The 19,531-nt window shown below is 42.5% G+C and overlaps 1 protein-coding gene across 6 annotated transcripts in view; it reads right to left on the bottom strand.

Moving 5' to 3' along the window:
- Positions 1 to 15,028, bottom strand: part of MTUS1 (microtubule associated scaffold protein 1) — a 173,234-nt gene extending 158,206 nt beyond the window's left edge. For 5 of the 6 annotated variants that reach the window (XM_003984620.6, XM_045055281.1, XM_045055282.1 and 2 more), the window contains exon 1: positions 14,444 to 14,576. The gene's annotated coding sequence lies outside the window, so the exon portion shown is untranslated. Of the gene's footprint in view, positions 1 to 14,443; positions 14,577 to 14,905 lie in introns of those variants that run through there. The other variant, XM_045055280.1, reaches the window with a different exon arrangement.
- Positions 15,029 to 19,531: the final 4,503 nt, after the last annotated feature.

Raw genomic sequence — 19,531 nt, 5'->3', positions numbered from 1 at the left:
TTTTGCTCCTAAGGACACTTAAAATGTCATCGAGTATGGCTGACATAATAGCTGAAAAACTATCTGAGGCTTTGAATGTCAAATCAAGAGATATGTGAGAAAAAGCTGGGTAAAACCGTGTTCAACCCATCAAAACTGTCAAGTGAGGATGATCTCTCTGACATATTGTCAGTTCCTCCTCATCTGCCCATGGTGCCAAGTCCATGAGGCCAGGATGGGGGAGCAGGCAGCCACCTCTTCCATAGAGATAAGAATGTCCACACACAGCACTTCAAAGTTCTCAGTGTTCTCATGGTCATCCTCCCAGGTGATAGCCCCATGGAAGACACAGGTCCCATGACAGACCCCTTCTTCCCACATCTCTTCCCCTTTTGCAGATCTTTCCAGAAGTTGACTATGTTGCCCAAGAAACAGAGTTAATAAATAACAATGGACATTAAAACCCAGTTCCAATAGGTCTTCTCAGTCTCCTTGCACCTTCCTTCTGACAGTTAACACAGGTCAAGTAACATTTGCTAGGCACACACCAGCTCCATGTAACTGCCTAGACTTGGAGGGCATGTGTTACTGGTGGAGAGCTCCCTCATGTACTCGGTTACTGGTCACCCACCTTGCTCATAAAGGCAAAAATAATCTTGGCCTCATTTTCCTCCTCTAAAAACTGATGCAATAGTAAACAACCCATTTCTTAGGATTGTTTTAAGAGGTAAATGAAATTTTTTGGAAACTTTCTAACACATACAGTCCTTACTTACTACTGTTATACCAGCAACAACCTTGTGAAACAAGCTTTATTATTATCCTCATCATCACTGATGACCAAACCTTAGCAACTTGTTCAGTCAAGGCAACTTTCTGGGGAGATTAACATGTTCTGGATCTTGATAGCTGTGATGGTCACACAGATAGCGATTATACGTCAACACTCATAGTTGCACACTTAACCTAGCTGTATTTCATGGTACTTAATTTTGTATCGATTAAGATTTCTTTTTACCTATCACGTGGCCAGTAAATAGCAGTATGTATATTCCAGAACACATCTATTAACTCATTTTGGAGCCTTAAGAGGTTTTCCTGGTTCTTGTTTTATAATCTATTTTCCAACTAATCCTACTGAAAATCTTGCATGTTGACTACACCAACTACTATTTTTGTCTGATCTCAAGGACATCAAACCTGCCCTACTTATGCAGTTTTACATTTTACTATTTGCTCTTGCATATATGCACCTAAGCCCCCCTAGAGGACTAGGTCTTTGCCCATGACCGTGTAGGGCACTACAGCCACAGACCCAAACTGTCACTTTGAAAATCAATTTAAGGACCACATACCAGGGACCTACAGTCTCAAACCAAGAGACCTCTGAGAACCTAAAATAATACCTTATCTTGGTCAGCATTCCTTCAATGCTTTTTTTTTTAATTTTTTAATGTTTATTTAGAGAGAGAGGGGGGGGGAACAGAGGGGGAACATGGGAGGGGCAGAGAGGGAGACACAGATTCCAAAGCAGACTCCAGGCTCTGAGTTGTCAGTACAGAGGCTGACACAGGGCCTAAACTCACGAACTGTGAAAACATGACCTGAGCTGAAGTCAGATGCTTAATTGCCTGAGCCACCAGGCACCCCATCAAGGCTTTTATAAGCCACTTAATAAAAGCACTATTCTAAGTACTCCTGATGGAGAAGGGAAGAAAATTAAACTCTTACTCTTGTAGAAATTATGAATTCCATAATCAAGTAAGCTTTTTCATGAGAATCAGTAAGACGTAGGAGAGTCAAGACAGTAAGACTACGTTACCGGACACTACTGAGCCCATAAAGAGCTGTCTCTAGAAAAGTAAGCCACTGAAACCACGCCACCATGTACACACCGTGCCTGTCACGGAACATTGTCAAGGACTGGACAACTGGATGAAGAGTAACCTGATGTAAAGACTCTACATTCTTTTTTTTTTTTTAAAGCATACATAGCTGGTTAAAGGAATTACCCCAAAGGCAGTACAAACTGTTGTATGGAAATGGGGTTAGACTGAGTACACAGCGCATTGTTGTATTTATTTATTTAATTTATTTATTTATTTTAATATATGAAATTTATTGTCAAATTGCTTTCCATACAACACCCAGTGCTCATCCCCAAAGATGCCCTCCTCAGTACCCATCACCCACCCTCCCCTCCCTCCCACCCCCCATCAGCCCTCAGTTTGTTCTCAGTTTTTAAGAGTCTCTTATGCTTTGGCTCTCTCCCACTCTAACCTCTCTTTTCCCTTCCCCTCCCCCATGGGTTCCTGCTAAGTTTCTCAGGATCCACCTAAGAGTGAAACCATATGGTAGCTGTCTTTCTCTGTATGGCTTATTTCATTTAGCATAACACTCTCCAGTTCCATCCACGTTGCTACAAAGGGCCATATTTCATTCTTTCTCATTGCCACATAGTACTCCATTGTGTATATAAACCACAATTTCTTTATCCATTCATCAGTTGATGGACATTTAGGCTTTTCCATAATTTGGCTATTGTTGAGAGTGCTATGAACATTGGGGTACAAGCGCCTCTATGCATCAGTACTCCTGTATCCCTTGGGCATGGTTTTAAGCTAAACTTAATTCTTCCCTGGAAAGTGTTAAATGCCCATGACCAGCTCCTTGTGTAGAACAGTTCAGACAGTTGCCCTATCTCTTCAAAGTCCACTTGGCTAAAAGGAAACAATTTTCCATTTGAATTCTGCCAAGTCCAATTGAAAAATGCCGTGTGCGGAGTTACGCAAGTTGGCACCTCACATCGTACCTCCCAACCTTCGTTAAACATCAACTTCCTGTACCTTTTACGTGGAAAATGATTACCTAAGGCAGGCTCTCCCCCTGGCAAATAAGAGTTCCTTAACAGAAGGTCAGTATATGTACAGATGTAACCCATAGGAGCAGCTCCAAGGAAGAAAGAGCTGACCCCTCTAAAATGGCCCACTTGTCAGGCCCTCATACCATGTATTCCTTAGAAGTCATTTTGGTAATACAGAACTATTGACCTTTAGGGCTAGAAACCATGACTGACACTCAGGGTGTAACTGGTTTTACAGGACAGTCTCTTCCCAGTTCTGATGGACCCCAGGCCTCACCATCTAGTTAAATTTCTACCTGGGATTAACTCCACCAGCCCAAGAATTACCTGCCTCCATGTAGTTTCAAATAAGGAAAAAGGATTCAAGATATTTATGGAAAAATGTGTTTCAGAAAAACAAGTATTAGCTCCTATTCAACATATATGGCCTTGGATAGCTATCTGTAAAATGGGTACATTCTACAATGTATTACTGTATAATCAAATGATTCAGAGTACTGTTTTGTTAGAATTTTCTTTGGTTCTTTTTGAATAAAGCAGTATAAAAACTGTAAAATGTCACAGAAGTGTAACAGACCATTGTAATGATCTGCAACTATCAACTTTCCATTTGTGCTACTGATCTTAGTGGCTTACAGGATTTAACATTCTGGTTTATGTTCTGCAGTTAGAAGATGGAAAAATAACAAGCCATAATTCTAAGCAATGTCATTTGAAATGTTACATTCTCAAACTAGGATGCTTTTGATCCCACTTCACCAATATGGAGACAATCCTAGCAACAGTCATTACTTTTTATGGCTTTAGAAGTAATCAAGGAACAGCATGATACTGGGAGCACGGAATAGACCAGGAGAGAAGGCCTGGGTCCTAGTCCTGGGTCTCTAACTTACTTGTCATAATATAAAACATTTACGCAAATAGTTCCAGTCAATTTCCTCATGTATAAAATAGGCCTCTCCCAATCTGTGCTGTCCACCTTACAAGGGATGGTGTGTTGAGTGAAAAGGTCCTTAATGTCCCATTTCCAAGGTACTATCCAAAAACATACAGAGTTATTGTTTCACTTTGATTTTAATCATATTTGTGTGGAGCATGTGTGTGTGTGTGTGTGTAAGTGGCATTCCTGGATTTTCATTTCCTTTTGCTTCGATTAAAAAAACACAGCTCAATGTGGCACCCAGGGAGCTTAGTCAGATGGGCGTCCAACTGTTGATTTCCACTCAGGTCATGATCTCGTGGTTTGTGAGTTCGAGCCCTGAATTGGGCTCTGCACTGATATCACGGAGCCTGCTTGGGATTCTCTTGCTCCCGCTCTCTCTCTGTTACTCCCCTGTTTGTGCACCCTCTCTTGCTCTCAAAATACATCAATAAAATTCAAAAACAAAAAGCAACAACAAAACCGCAGCTCAAATATAACAAATTATCCTAAAAAATTATCAGGAACTCACTAAACTCAAACTCCGAAGAAAATCAAGAGGTGACGAAGCTGGAGTCGAAGAATAAACACACTCAACTGTTACTGGTATAAACCAATTCTTTTTTAAGGAAAAGTGATCATGCTCTTGTACCTGGAATTGAACTCCCAAAAGAGAGCAGCATCCACAGACCCAAGCAACCACCCTATCAAAGTTCGGGTGAGGAAATTAAATGAAACTTCCTAGCCATGAATCAGAAGAGAGGACATATATTTGGCACTGTGGTAGAATAACCCCAGGTGGCAGGTATTATCCCCACTGTCCTCATGGGGTAATGGGGTGCAAAAGTAACTTACCGAATCCACATGGCTAACACAGAAGATCTCAGACATGAACCCAGCTTGGTCAAATTCTGAAGTCTGTACACTCCTCATTAAACTCCTGTACCCAATGTACTGGACATCAGTAACATTTTTTCCAATTCTACAACAAAGTATGTGTCCAAAGTTTCAAACTGGACATCAGGGTGAGTAAAATCCAGCTAAATGTTGAAATACCTCCATTATTCCAATCTTAATAAAAAAAGATAAAAAAAAAAAAAAAAGCCAATACCTTGTTCTGGAGGCTTATATCACTTAAGCAGAAAATAATTTTCATTTGATTGTGTACATTTCAAATTTTAAGGGTTCAGCATAATAAGAGCTAACCATTTTCTGACACAACCAGTCATGCTCCAAACATAAAATCATTTAAAGTTTTCCCTGAAAAGAAAAATGCAGCATTTTTCCTATCTCCATTCCCATTTTAATGACTAGACCACCCCTCTTATGCTGGAAGTAAAATGAATTGGTAAATTCCTCCACACAGCTGCCATTAATAGCTCCATAAAGCACGATCAGAAGTTTTTAAGCCTTAAATTAAAAAGTCAACTATTAAAGAGCACAAAGTCAAATTCAATAACCAACAAGTTTTGTGGGCCATCAAAAAGTTTTAGAGAAATGCAAAACTGCTCTGAAATAAATCTTACGAAGTCCAAGGAAAAAAAGAACAATCCCAGACTGAAAATTCATCTGAATTGCTTTTTAAAATGTAAATACAGGGGTGCCTGGGTGGCTCAGTCGGTTAAGCGCCTGACTTCGGCTCAGGTCATGATCTCACAGTCCGTGAGTTCGAGCCCCACATCAGGCTCTGTACTGATAGCTCAGAGCCTGGAGCCTGCTTCAGATTCTGTGTCTCCCTCTCTCTCTCTGCCCCTCCCCTGCTCATGCTCTGTCTCTCTCTGTCTCAAAAATAAATAAAAACATGGGGCGCCTGGGTGGCGCAGTCCGTTGAGCGTCTGACTTCGGCCAGGTCACGATCTCGCGGTCCGCGAGTTCGAGCCCCACGTCAGGCTCTGGGCTGATGGCTCAGAGCCTGGAGCCTGTTTCTGATTCTGTGTCTCCCTCTCTCTCTGCCCCTCCCCCGTTCATGCTCTGTCTCTCTCTGTCCCAAAAATAAATAAATGTTGAAAAAAAATTTTTTTAAATAAATAAATAAAAACATTTTAAAAATTAAAAACAAAAAGAAAATGTAAATACATATTTCTGGAAACAAGAAACAGCCCGTCTGTATGAGAAATGGTTAGCCTGTGATGGTCTGCACCAATGGAGAATGTAATCAATTATCACAAGTGGAATTAATTCGGTACAAGTATTTGCACATGAGTTTGCCAGATGTTCTGAGACTGGCACTTTATTATGAAACAGAACTGTAACTCCAAAGAAATAGGAACCTCATACCTTGTCCTAACTCCTACCAGCTTTCAAAGGACACAGGGCCACCAGTGAGGCTGCCTCTCTAGGTTTGCTGAGTCTGTCACAGGGGGTGAGGGACAGGACAAAGAGGAAAGTCTAGAAAAGCAGTATGTAAATTATTATCTCTGGCTTAAAAGACCTTCTAGTAGCTGTGACTGATGCAAGAAAGAATTTCAAACTCCCATGCCATTAGTCTCTAGATGATTTATTCCAGGCTACATCTGGTGCAAATCATGACAAAAGTGCAAATACACCCGACATCATCAGGTTTAGACCCTGTCCTCAAGAAGCTTACAAGTTTCAACAAAAATACGTTGGAAGAGGTCACTAAAAAGATTATCCAGAGCAAGTAAGTGAAACTAGACAGCACTGCTAAGTATCCTGCTTCTCAACAATTCTGAGAATAATCATGATCCACCATTAAGGATGAAGAGGCTGTAGGTAACCAAAAATGTGAAAACAGACTTAGCTTTGCCAAAATTTGCTCAAGGCAGCAGGTAGAATTCTCAACATATGGCACAATGTTAATGATCTGGGAAGGATATTTCTAGGACCCTCGGCACTAACATTTTCAATACTGCACTTTTCACAATGGTTGAGGCTTTTCTGCTCACCCCTCTGAGAATGGGAGCCAATTCTTTTTTCCACGTCTGTGCCCTTCTACCTTGCACAACCAACATCTGGACCACAGGGAGTGCTCAATACATAGTCTGAAGCTTGCCACACAGTTTTTTAACAGCAAGGATTCTTACTCGTGCCTTGTATTTACCATTTAACATGAAAACATAATTCTAACTATGTAACACTCCACATAAATGGGTTCTACATATGGAGTCCAGACTGAAGATCTAATAAAACAAGTGCATTTTTCTTGCAGATAGAAAAATGTATGCTTTTTCACCCATTTCTCATTTCTCCAATCCTTCTGACTCTATCACCAGCAAGTAGGAATTCTGGGACCCTTGCCTGAATTATAATCTATTGAGTTAGATTAGTAGAAACGCGCACATAGAGTTCAATTCCCTAGTTTGCCTAGAGTAAGAGGACTACAGTATAGCAGGTTACTAGAGAACTAAAACACAGGCTTTTCATAGCACAAGGTGTTTTAACTGGCACTGATTCTGGCAAATACAACGCAACTGACTTGACAGGGTGAAAAGGGGGAGGAGATCATTTGTGAAGGTCTGCTCTTACATGCCTTATATCTACACAAGCTTCTATTTTTGTTCCATGCAGCTTACCAAGTGAGTTTTGTTTTAAAAGAAGATGCAGTTTTAGGGGTGCCTAGGTGGCTGAGTCAGTTAAGCATCTGACTGGATTTCATCTCCGGTCATGATCTCATAGTTCATGGGCTTGAGCCCCACAGCAGGCTCCACACTGTTAGCTGGAATTCTCTCTCCCACTCTCTGCCTCTCTCAAATATAAACTTAAAAAAAAAAAAAGAGAGAGAGAACATGCAGTTTTAACTTGATGTCAATTATTAACAATCATGAAAACCATCTTAAGACACAAACTTAAGAGAATTTTTCATTTGTCACTCAATACTTCTAAACACAAATGAACTGTTTATCTGAAATAAGGTGAAGAAATAGTGACATTTTCTTCAATATTGGTATATATGTAAATAATACCCAAATAAATATTACCACGTTTTTCAATTTTTTTTTTAATGTTTATTTTTCAAAGAGCGAGACAGAGCATGACTGGGGGAGGGGCAGAGAGAAAGGGGGACACACAACCCGAAGCAGGCTCCAGGCTCTGAGCTGTCAGCACAGAGTCAATGCAGGGCTCCAACTCATGAACCGCGAGATCATGACCTGAGCCAAAGACGGACACCCAACTGACTGAGCCACTCAGGCACCCCAACGTTACCAAGTTTTCAATGCAAAAAAAAGTGTAGAAGTAACCCCGCAGCCAAGACGTAACAAACACTGCCAGTGTTATATAAGCCAAAATTATATAAGCTTTATGTTTAAACAAGAATATATTTTTACACCTCTCCCTCCTACTCTTAACAACTGCTTTCTCAATGCCAATTTAGGGCACCAATGTCCCTAAATGTTTTAGTTAATTGTAGAAGATCAGGGGAATCGTGGTTGGTTGGCCCATGAACATTAATTTTCTTTGCAATGACTATAAGTTGAGAAGGTGCAAACATTTACACGTATTTAATGAGTGAAGGGGCACCTGGGTGGCTCAGCCAGTTAGGCGTCCAACTTCAGCTCAGGTCATGATCTCGCAGGTCTTGAGTATGAACCCCGCCCTGGGCTCTGGGCAGACAGCTCGGAGCCTGGAGCCTTCCTCGAATTCTGTGTCTCCCTCTCTCTCTCTGCCTTTCGCTCGCTCATGCCGTGTGTGTGTGTGTGTGTGTGTGTGTGTGTGTGTGTGTGTGTGTCTCAAAACAAACACCACAAAAATTTTTACAGCGTGCAAACACAGAATTTGATGGCTTTAAACCCCTCTCTCCATGGCACCTTAAAGACTGACACGTTCTTAGTCTGTTTTGTTCGGCTCTTTTTCTTCCTGTGCACACACAGTGCCAAGCTGGCCAGACCTCCCCTTCCACTTAGCACACCTCTTACTGCAACATGAAATGGGTACAATTTCGGGGAAACTACACTACCTGGAAGTTCATTTCCCAGTGACCACTTTGCCCTTTGCTGCTACTTTGAGAAACTTACGTACTACCTTCACGTGACCTTCAATGCTCACAAAGAACGGAGTCAACCCTACTAACAAGTAAACACGTCTCCTCAAGACAAACTTTAACGGACTTTAAAACAATCTTTAGTTTTACAACTTCAAAATGAAATAAAACATCTATGTTAGAATAGTGGTAGGATTAGTGATTTTTCTTACTTTTACTCATGCAAGTAATACATACACAGAACATTCATGAACTTAGATATACGACTATTAGCAAGACTTAAATACAGTTTATCTTGAAATATTTTCTCTTCAATATTGGGCATAAACTGCAGGCTAAGGAAAACCTGCTAGTTTTTTCAATTTTTTTTTTTTAATTTTTTTTTCAACGTTTTTTATTTATTTTTGGGACAGAGAGAGACAGAGCATGAACGGGGGAGGGGCAGAGAGAGAGGGAGACACAGAATCGGAAACAGGCTCCAGGCTCCGAGCCATCAGCCCAGAGCCCGACGCGGGGCTCAAACTCACGGACCGCGAGATCGTGACCTGGCTGAAGTCGGACGCTTAACCGACTGCGCCACCCAGGCGCCCCTTCAATTTTTTTTTAAATGTTTATTTTTGAAAGAGAGAGACAGAGTATGAGAGGGGAAGGGGCAGAGAGACAGAGACAGAGACAGAGAGAGAGAGAGAGAGAGAGAGAGAGAGAGAGAGAGAGACACACACACACAGAATCCGGAGCAGGCTCCAGGCTCTGAGCTGTCAGCACAAAGCCCAACAGAGGGTGCGAACTCATTAACCATGAGATCTTGACCTGAGGTGAAGTCGGATGCTTAACCGAGCCATCCAGGCACCCCCAACCTATTAGCTTTAATGAATAAATGAGGTGGGGCACCTGGGTGGCTCAGTCGGTTGAGCAACCAACTTTGGCTCAGGTCATGATCTCATGGTTTGTGAGTTCGAGCCCCGTGTCAGGCTCTGTGCTGACAGCTCAGAGCCTGGAGCCTGCTTCAGATTCTCTGTCTCCCTCCCTCTCTGCCCCTCCCCCACTCATGCTCTGTCTCGGTCTCAGAAATAAACATAAAAAAAAATTAAATAAATGAGGCTGTTTGGGAATCAAAGATAGAGATGCAAAAATGGAATTCTGAAGGGCTTGAAAGCTATTAAGTAAAACACCTCTAGATTCAAACTGGCTTACTACTCTGTATTTGTTGAGCAAACCCTTTCTTCCTTGATTGTGTCAACATGATACATCAGGGCAATCACCAATTGCAAAATACCTTGCTGTGTATGAAAGTGAAGTTTTACTGTATTTGTCTACAGAGTAAAGATTAGCCCTCAAATCTGTCATCCCCAAAATGGAAAAATCTTTTTCATCTGGAGCCAAATGAACAAAAAAAATCATGCATTAACATCCTGGATAACTGCCCACATAGAAGAGTTAGAACTGATTTCAAATAATACTGTGGCCATTTCAGCAATCTTGTAGAAACTTGATTTAGAAAAATACATCTTTAAAAAAAATTTTTTTTAACATTTTTGAGAGAGAGAGAGAGTGGGGGAAGGGCAGAGAGAGAGGGAGACACAGAATCCGAAGCAGGCTCCAGGCTCTGAGCTGTGAACACAGAGCCCGATACGGGACTCAAACCCACAAACTGCGAGACCTGAGCCAAACAAAGTCAGATGCTTAACTGACTGAGCCACCCAGGCGCCCCTAGAAAAATACATCTTTACAAGAAGTCGTTGGCCAGTCAAACTCAGTGACTCTGTTATAACAGATTTCCCTAAGTCAAGTTTGGGGAACCCTGCTTAAAGCTGGCTTTTCCAAACCAAATCTCAGGCTGGTGAAGTCATATGCCTTATGACCTAGTCCTTCAACTACAGCCCACAGTCACTCACCCTCAGTCTCTCCTCACCTCTCTAAAGGCCACAGCCACTGCTGTCTAAGTCCCTGCCAGGCCAGTGCGGGAGGTCACCTCGTGGTAGGCTCACCTGCCTGTAGAGAAAGTTGGGGTGCATTTTTAAGTGCCCTCACACACACACACAGCACACCAACCTCATCTTCCTGGCTCACATATGGTCCAGTGGTTTGTGGGTCCTCAGACATGGAGAGCACCCTCAACGAGGCTTCTAAAAGTTCTCAGGGTGTACTTAAGCTTCCATAGTATGGCAAGAGAACTCAAGTCTGGGAAGTCAGGAGGCTTTTTTCCCCTCCTTCAATAGTTTCATCTATCAATAATATTGGAAATTTGGGACAACTTTTAAACTACATATACATCTGTCTAGATATCAAGACTCATCACCAATTCAGTATGGAACTATAACAATCATTGCACAGCAAAATACTACTACTACAGATGAGTAAAACTAGATAGATGGTGAGCAGTTGACATTATCACAGAACAACATACCTCAAACATTTTTGTTCCCTGTAATTCAAAACTTTCTGTTCTGATTTTGAGGAATGTTGTTCCTAATGGTATGTACAATGCACAACTATTACTTATCAACAAACACAATCTGGTTGGCAATGGTCTCTACTCCAGTATATACAGGTTGTTCTAATGGATCTGAAAAGAACCTTACTCAAAATTAAGGGTACATGGGGGTCAGGGGGGATTCTTTTAAAAGTCATCTTCTGCCACGGTCATGTATTTAAGCTAGGATTCAAAAGTGTTAATTATGTTTTTGAGAAAGTCAACAGACTTGGCTACATAAAAGTCTAGAACATCTCTAAGTCAAAACCACCATAAACATGTACTACTGGTCTTTATAAGGCCAAGACAGGGGCGCCTGGGTGGCGCAGTCGGTTAAGCGCCCGACTTCAGCCAGGTCACGATCTCGCGGTCCGTGAGTTCGAGCCTCGCGTCGGGCTCTGGGCTGATGGCTCAGAGCCTGGAGCCTGTTTCCGATTCTGTGTCTCCCTCTCTCTCTGCCCCTTCCCCATTCATGCTGTCTCTCTCTGTCCCAAAAAATAAATAAACGTTGAAAAAAAATAAAAATAAATAAAAAATAAATAAATAAGGCCAAGACATAATGGGGAAGAAAGATATGCAACACGAAAGGCAAAAGATTATCAATCCATAAGAGTTCTTATGAATAGAAAGATATTAATACCCCAATAGAAAAAAATGTGGTCCTACATCCAATTAAAAAGGAATAAAAATTAAAAATAATTTTTTTGGTATACATTTGTAATAAAAGAAATGGAAATTTAGATATTAAGAAAGCACTGTTCACTTATAGAGCTAGAAGAATTATTTTTCCAGGGTGCCTGGGTGGCTCAGTCATTTAAGCGTCTGACTTCCAGCTTAGGTCATGATCTCACAGTGAGTTCAGGCCCTCATCAGGCTCTGTGCTGACAGCCCAGAGCCTGGAGCCTGCTTCAGATTCTGTTTTTCCCTTTCTCTCTCTGCCCCTTACAGGCTCATGCTCTCTCTCTCTCCTTCAAAAAATAAACATTAAAAAAAATTTTTTTTAATAAAAAGAATTATTTTTCCTTTTAAGAGTGATTCCCCATATTACAACATTATAGTAACACAAGGACTCTCAGAGTGCTAGTGGGATCATACTTGGGTAAAACATTTTTTGCAAAGCAAATGGTCCATCTGTCTCCAGAGATCTTTGAGCCATCAACTGTATTTCAAGAACTCCATCCTAAGGAAGTATGCCCTGTAGATAAGGTTTTATAAAGGATATTTGTTGCAACAGTATATATTTAACAGTAACTGGAAATAAAAGTTCAGCTTATAAACAACCATGTTACCTCTATATAATGTAATATTATGTAGCCACTACAATAAAACTCTTGCAGAACTGTAATGATATGTGAGCTGTTTCCTCCTAAGTTATGCAGGAAAAAAAAAAATCAGCATGCAATCTGTACATGTATAAATGTAATTATAAAAAATAAACCTATTTATGTTATGTATTAACAAGCATGAAGAAAACATTGTGATTATATTTGGGTGGTGGAATTATTTAACACTTATACTTTTTCTGAATCTACCCTTTTTTTTTTTTTTTAACAGCAAGCATTACTTTTGAAATTGGAAAAAAGCCATTTTGAGGAATGTTGTTCCTAATGGTATATATAAGGCACAACTATTTTTTTATCAACAAACACAATCTGGTTTGCAAATCGTCTCTACTCCAGGACATAGAGGTTGTTCTAATGGATGTAAAAAGAACCTTACTCAGAATTAAGGGTACATGGGACATGCTTTCTAAGTGCTTAAGACTAGTAACTGAAATACCAACAAAGAAATCTAGCTGGAATTTTATAACCCTATGAAATAATCCCAAATTGCAACCATGTATTACTGATACAGAACGGAAAGGCGCAGCTCTTCTACAAGCACTATTTTCTCCACATAAAGACAGTCTTAAGAAGTGGAAAAGTTGGCACGAGTTAAATATATCTTAAACTCAATTTCACTATGTCTTTATTTCTAAGGAGAAGTAGTTCCAATCGTTTCTTTGTGTAATTTCTTTATGGAATGCTGCATTTAAGAAAAATATGAAGAAAAAGAACGATAAAGAAAAATACCAATGAATGCATTTAATACACTGCAAAGCACTACACAAATAGGGAGGGCATCACTGTTTCAATTTAAATTGTCCATCATTTCCTGGCCCAATGATCCCTGACAAACTAGTTGGTCTACCTTATTGCATTTCCAAGCGCTTCAGTTCTTCTTCAGGTTAACCACACACAGTTATCTGGGTGTTATCTAGACTCCTTAAGGAGGCCATAGGTTCCCAGGAAGCAGCGACTCATTTCCTTTTTATTCCCCTCCCTCCCAGATTGCCTCCCTCCTTCCCTCCACTCCTCACACCTGCACCCCACCCTCCACCCCCAGGGCTAAGGATTTAGTGTGATGGAGATTGAAATCCCTTCACCTGGCAAAACCTGAACGCTGCCGGTTACACCCCTCCCCCGTTCTGCCTAAGACTTTGATTTTATTCAAACAAAACACGCTGGATTTCCTTTCTTAGCACACCCACTGCTGAGTACTCCGTTGTAGTTAACAGTATGTGAAAAATTACGTGAGAATTAATCTCTCCTATTCTTAGTCCAAAATAAATTATTCCAAGTCAAAGGCAACAAATAACTTAGCAGCAAAGAGTACGTCTTGAAAACGGAGAAGAGGATGTAAGGTAAGAAAACACATTAGTCGTCAATCAGGTGACCTTACTTTGGAACGGATTTTTCTAGAGAGCTAGGAAAGCGCAAGTGAGCTGCAGGAAGTAGGCAGGCTCGGGACGGAGGGCCTTGGGAGTTGCAGCAAACCTCAGGAACGCCACATTTTCAGCCCCGGGTGCTTTAGCCGAGAATGGGCCCAAGCGAACCGCACCGCGCGAGGCCAGGACTGCCGGCCCCGCGGGTCAGGTGTCTGGTGGGTGGCTTCCGGCTGAGCAGATGCCTGTCAGGCTGAGTCTACTGGAAACCCCTCGGGTCACTTTGAAGGTGACAGCTACGGAGATCCGCATCCGTCCCCGCCGCACCAGCTGAGCTGACCCCACGTGAGACCCGCTCCCCGCAGAGCCTCCGCTCCACAACGGGTGCCTCCCCGCTTCTCCCCAACTTTGCCCCCACCCAAGCCCGGGGAATACCCGCCCCCTCCCTCAAAGCCAGTCCCGTCACCCTGTGACGGTCGCGTCCTGGAGGTCCCCTCGCCACCCTCGCCTGACATCTCCACCTCGGACAGGCCGGGCTGCGGGAATCGCCTCAACTCCGCGCTTACCCGCAGCTCCTCCCTCCTCCTCCTCCGGGAGCCGAGACGCAGGACGGGGGAAACCAGGACTGCAAGCCCGGGCGCCCTCCGGACCCCCGGCGGAGGCGCTCCAGGCCCACCCCGGAGGCCCGCGGCGCAATCAGTGCCCGGCGGGCAGCGTGCGCACCTGGGGACACACGGCCAGGCCGTCACCCCACCCCCGCAGGCCAGCGGAGGCTGCAGCAGCCGGGCGGGAACCCGGAGTCCGGGGCGTCCCAGCCTCCCCGCCTCCCGAGCCGCTGGGGGTGGAGCCAGGGCGGGGAGTTCGGGAAACTTGTAAATAGAAAAGCGCCGCCGCCTCTGCCCCCCCGGGCCCGCAGCCTCCCCTTCCAGGCGGCCCCAGCCTGCGCCTTGCTGCTGGAGACAAAGGGCAGGCGGCGACCAAGGGGGGGGCTGTGCCCCGAGACACTTGCAAGTCGCTCGTGGCTGTACCTCGGAACGCAGGCCAGGGCGGCCCCAGCCGCGCTCCGCTCGGCTCCGCTCGGCTGCGCTCGACTCTGCTCCTCTCGCAGGTTGGCGGGCTCGGCCAGCCGCTTCGCTGCCCCCTCTTGCGCTCCCGCGTCCCAGTCCCGAAGCCCCGCACGCTCCCGGGCTAAATGCCGACGCGCCCCAGACCCAGGCGTCTGCCCGGGACCGCGCTGCACCTGTTGCCACGTGCGACGCGGCGCCCCGGGCTGCTGACCGCGCACCTGCCCGAACCGCGCGTCCCCAGATCACGCAGGTCCCCGCGGGCGACTGGAGTTGTGCCTACTCCCGGCTCTTGCCCCCTCGCTTATCCGTGCGAGCTCTCTGGCTTCCAGCTAGCCGTGGGGCATTGCAGCGAGGGCGGGCCGGGGGTGGGGGGAGGGAGTGGGGAGGTCGCAGAAGGATCGGGGCGGAGGTGTGCTAGGAATGAGCACCGATGGTCTCTTCAGAGTGTCAGACTCCTGGTCTGTTTTAGCTTCGTCCTACTAAGACGTTTGCTAGCAAACACCTAGTAAAGGTTAAAGAAATGAGCTCCAGCTGTTAGATCTTAGAATAAAACGTGTACAGAATACAACACCAGGGAGATCAACGAGGCCGACCCACTTTTCTCTAACCACAGATGAGGTCCTTCTTTGCTAAAGTGAACGAATTTCATCCATAGCTGTCCATTACGTTCATAAAATGTTTCATTCTATTGGCATATTTTTAACTGTTAAATGTCAGACAACCTGAGATCAAAATCTTAAATATCTTTTTTTTTAAGTTTAGTTATTTTGAGAGCGAGAGAGCACGTGAGTGAGCAGGGGAGGGGCAGAGACAGGGAGAGAGAGAATCCCAAGCAGGCTCTGTGCTGTCAGTGTGGAGCCATAAACGGGGCTCGATTTCATTAACCCTCAAATCCTAACCTGAGCTGAAACCAGGAGTGGGTGGCTTAACTGACTGAGCCACCCAGGTGCAGGAGACCAAAATTAAAACAATAGTAGTAATTAATTGGTTTGGACTTGCTAAAAGCTTTTTTAAGAGAAATAAGTCTTTTCAGAGAATTAATCTGAGGATACTGTGTTTAAGTTTTCTATACTATCAACATTAGATCAACTAACAGGTGTATTGTCATTTATAGTTGCAGACTTTTCATATGTACAATGTTCCAATATTTCCTCAACAAGACCCAAGTAAATCAGTTTATTATCTCCATTTTTCAGTTGAAGAAAGCTCCAGTGACTTACTGAGGTCACACAGCTAGCCAGAGGTAAGTGCAAAGGCATCCGGCCCAAGTCATGACCTAGTCTTTTTATTCTACTGTGTGACAATTCTTGCTTGCTTTTGAAGTACTTATTTCAAGGACAGACATGGAACGTATCTAGGACTTTAGGAAAAGGCATACGATTATTTTTAAACAGATACAGCTTTAAACACCAATGAATGCTTCCCCCTTATGCAAAAGCACTAAAACCAAAACCCAAAAACAAACCCACTGACATAGTTCCTGCAAGTGAGGGGGCAATTATGCTAATTAGCAACATGCCTCTTTCCTCAACAGAATAGTCCTAGTGTTAAACATATCATTTAATCTTTATAACCCTCATGTGACCCAGGTGATTTGGTCCAACCCCTCATAGTTCTATTGTGTGACTTAGTTATATCTGTAAATATAGAACCTGTTTTACTTCATTTTTCTGAGGGATAAATTGCAGGAAAGGAAAGAGAAAAAAAAACACCCCTCACCTAAGTAATTAGAAGCAACTTCTGTGGTCATTGGGAAATCTGAATCTTTGCTTCTAATTGCATGCACATAAAAACAGAAGTTACCTTCTAGGGACATCATCAGGGACTCTGTCAAGGCAAATATGCTTGAAATGGGGCCTGCTGACTTTTCTTTCCATGTTGGCTCTGGGCATGTTGCCATATTCTTGATCTCTGAACTCCAGTGTTAACCTGCTCCAGACTCCAGGAACCTGTTAAGGGTCAGATAATAACTCCACACAACTTAGGGGTCCTTTGTCCTTAAGGAAAAAAAAAAGTTACCAGAATTTTTTTCTGTACTAGAAAAATGCAAATTGAAACTACATAGAAAAAACACTTTTTCATTTATCAGAACTGCAAAGATTGAAAAGTTTGATAACCACTGCGTGTTAGCAAAAATTTGGAGAAACAGGCAGTGACAATGCTGATGTGCATGTAAATTAGAATGACCTCCATTGAGAGCAATTCATACTACGTAACAAAACCGTAAGCGCACATGTCCTTTGAGGCGGTAAGTCTAAACATAATTCATCTTTCAATACACAAGAAATGGTAGATGTGTATAAGCTTGTCCATTTGATGAGAATGAGGAAAAAGAATGACAAAGAATGGGGGAAAAAAACTAAAATAAAATTTTAATTTAAATAAATGTGTGGGGCACCTGAGGGGCTCAGTCGGTAAAGCGTCTGTTAGACTTTGGCTCAGGTCATGATCTCGCGATTTGTGAGTTCAAGCCCTGTGTTGGAGCTCTGCGCTGACAGCTTCAGATTCTGTGTCTCCCTCTCTCTCTTGCACTCTGTCTCTCTCAAAAATAAGTAAACATTAAAAAAAATTTTTTTAAAGAAATAAGTGTGTTACATGGCAACGTTAATAAGCACTGCTCTCTATGTTCTAGTAATTAAAAAAACTTAAAAAAAGTAAAAGCTCTTTGTACTTTTTCACAATGTTATCCCAGACACTTTATGTGAACAATTTTTTAAAAATTCAAAACAATTATCTAATAGTATGCTACATTTTCTTTTAAAAGGGAGGGATTGGGGTGCCTGGGTGGCTCAGACCGTTGAGCGTCCGACTTCGGCTCAGAGGTCATGATCTCGTGGTCCGTGAGTTCGAGCCCCGCGTTGGGCTGTGTGCTGACAGCTCAGAGCCTGGAGCCTGTTTCAGATTCTGTGTCTCCCTCTTTCTCTGACCCTCCCCCATTCGTGCTCTGTCTCGCTCTGTCTCAAAAATAAATAAACGTTAAAAAAAATTTTTTTTTTAACAATAAGAATATTAATCCATATTTTAAAAAAAGGAGGAATTAGGGGCACCTGGGTGGCTCAGTCAGTTGAGCATCCGACTCTTGATTTTGGCTCAGGTCATGATCCCAGGATCATCGATGGAGCCTGGAGTCGGGCTCTGTACTGACCATGGAACCCGCTTGGGATATTCTCTCTCTCTCTCTCTCTCTCTCTCTCTCTCTCTCTCTCTCTCTCCTCTCTCTCTCTCTCTCTCTCTCTTTTCCTCCCTATCTCCTTCTCCCCCACTTGCCCACTCTCTCTCTCTCTCTCTCTCTCAAACAAATTTTAAAAATTAAAAAAAAAGGCGGGCAATTATACACTCTTGTATGTAAGCATATATACATAAATTTGTATAAGCATAAAATATTTCTGAAAAGATATGTCAGAAACTGATAATATCGGCTGTATCTTGGGAAGGGACCTCGGCATCTGGAGGGCAGAATTCGACAAGAAACTTTTCACTAGATATAATTTCGTATTTTTTGGATTTTGAACCATGTAAATAATGGCACCCATTCCAATATTTAAGAACTTTTCACTGCTTGAGGTTGTGACATCAAGAATGACTAAAATTCTTTCCCTACTAATTTCACTTCCAGATAAAATAAATTGTCAAATATCACATGCGTTGGTGGGGAGGAGGAGGGGGAAAGAAGAATGCCTAATTGATGCTTTCAAACCATTTCTTCTCTAGTTTATCTAGAAAGGAAGTATTTGGTACCTAAAATTCTAACATTCTGTGATTGTGGTGAAATGATGACTCAGCAAATTTGTTAGAATTTTATTAACATTGACATCTCCCTGGAGTAGAGTTTTCAGCTAATTTTCTCGAAGTTGCGTTCAATCAGAAATGAAAAAAAGAATTTCAGGCTCAATTCCCAAAATGGAAACTACAATACGCTGATTTAAGTGGTGAGAAAGTCATGCAGTCATTTTATTCCCAAACTTGATCGCTTTTTAAAAATTCATTACTTATTTATATTTACTTCTATCTCCACTACATTGAATGAGGGGTTTGAATAACTCTAAAAGACAGTCACAGTAAATTAAAAAAAAAAAAAATAGATGTTTAGAAGTATAAAATAGGATCCAAGGCAAAACTTACAGGTAAGAGTAAACATACAAATGAGTAACCAAAGTAAGCCACTGAGCTTCCTGGTAGCCAAGTGCCCCAACCAGTTACATAATTGCTGTTTTCAGAAGAGGCTGAGAGTTCTTCAAGGGAAGCAAAGCTCTTCTTAGCACTAATTTCAAAAAGAAAAATTTTTCACTCCTGTTTCAGATCAACATTTCCCGAATAGAAAACACCAATATATATAATATGGTAAGGAACTTCATGTGGTTATTTTACATAGCGGCTTTGAAAAAAAAAACCAAAGTATTATCATAAAATTTATCTCAAGATGATTTACCCACTCAGGGGCTAGGCCAATGTCAATCAAGCCTTATAACAGCAAGGACTGATTGTAAATAGGTATGTGTGTGTATAGCAGTTTTTTCATATATCCTTTTGAAAGTCAAATAAGCTCATAGTAAAATTCTAACATGCCCACAGATCCTTTGCCTCAGA

This window comes from Felis catus, chromosome B1, assembly GCF_018350175.1.
Source record: "Felis catus isolate Fca126 chromosome B1, F.catus_Fca126_mat1.0, whole genome shotgun sequence".
Classification (NCBI taxonomy): domain Eukaryota; kingdom Metazoa; phylum Chordata; class Mammalia; order Carnivora; family Felidae; genus Felis; species Felis catus.
The sequence above is the reverse complement of the archived record's forward strand: the minus strand, read 5'-3'. Positions and strand labels throughout refer to the sequence as shown.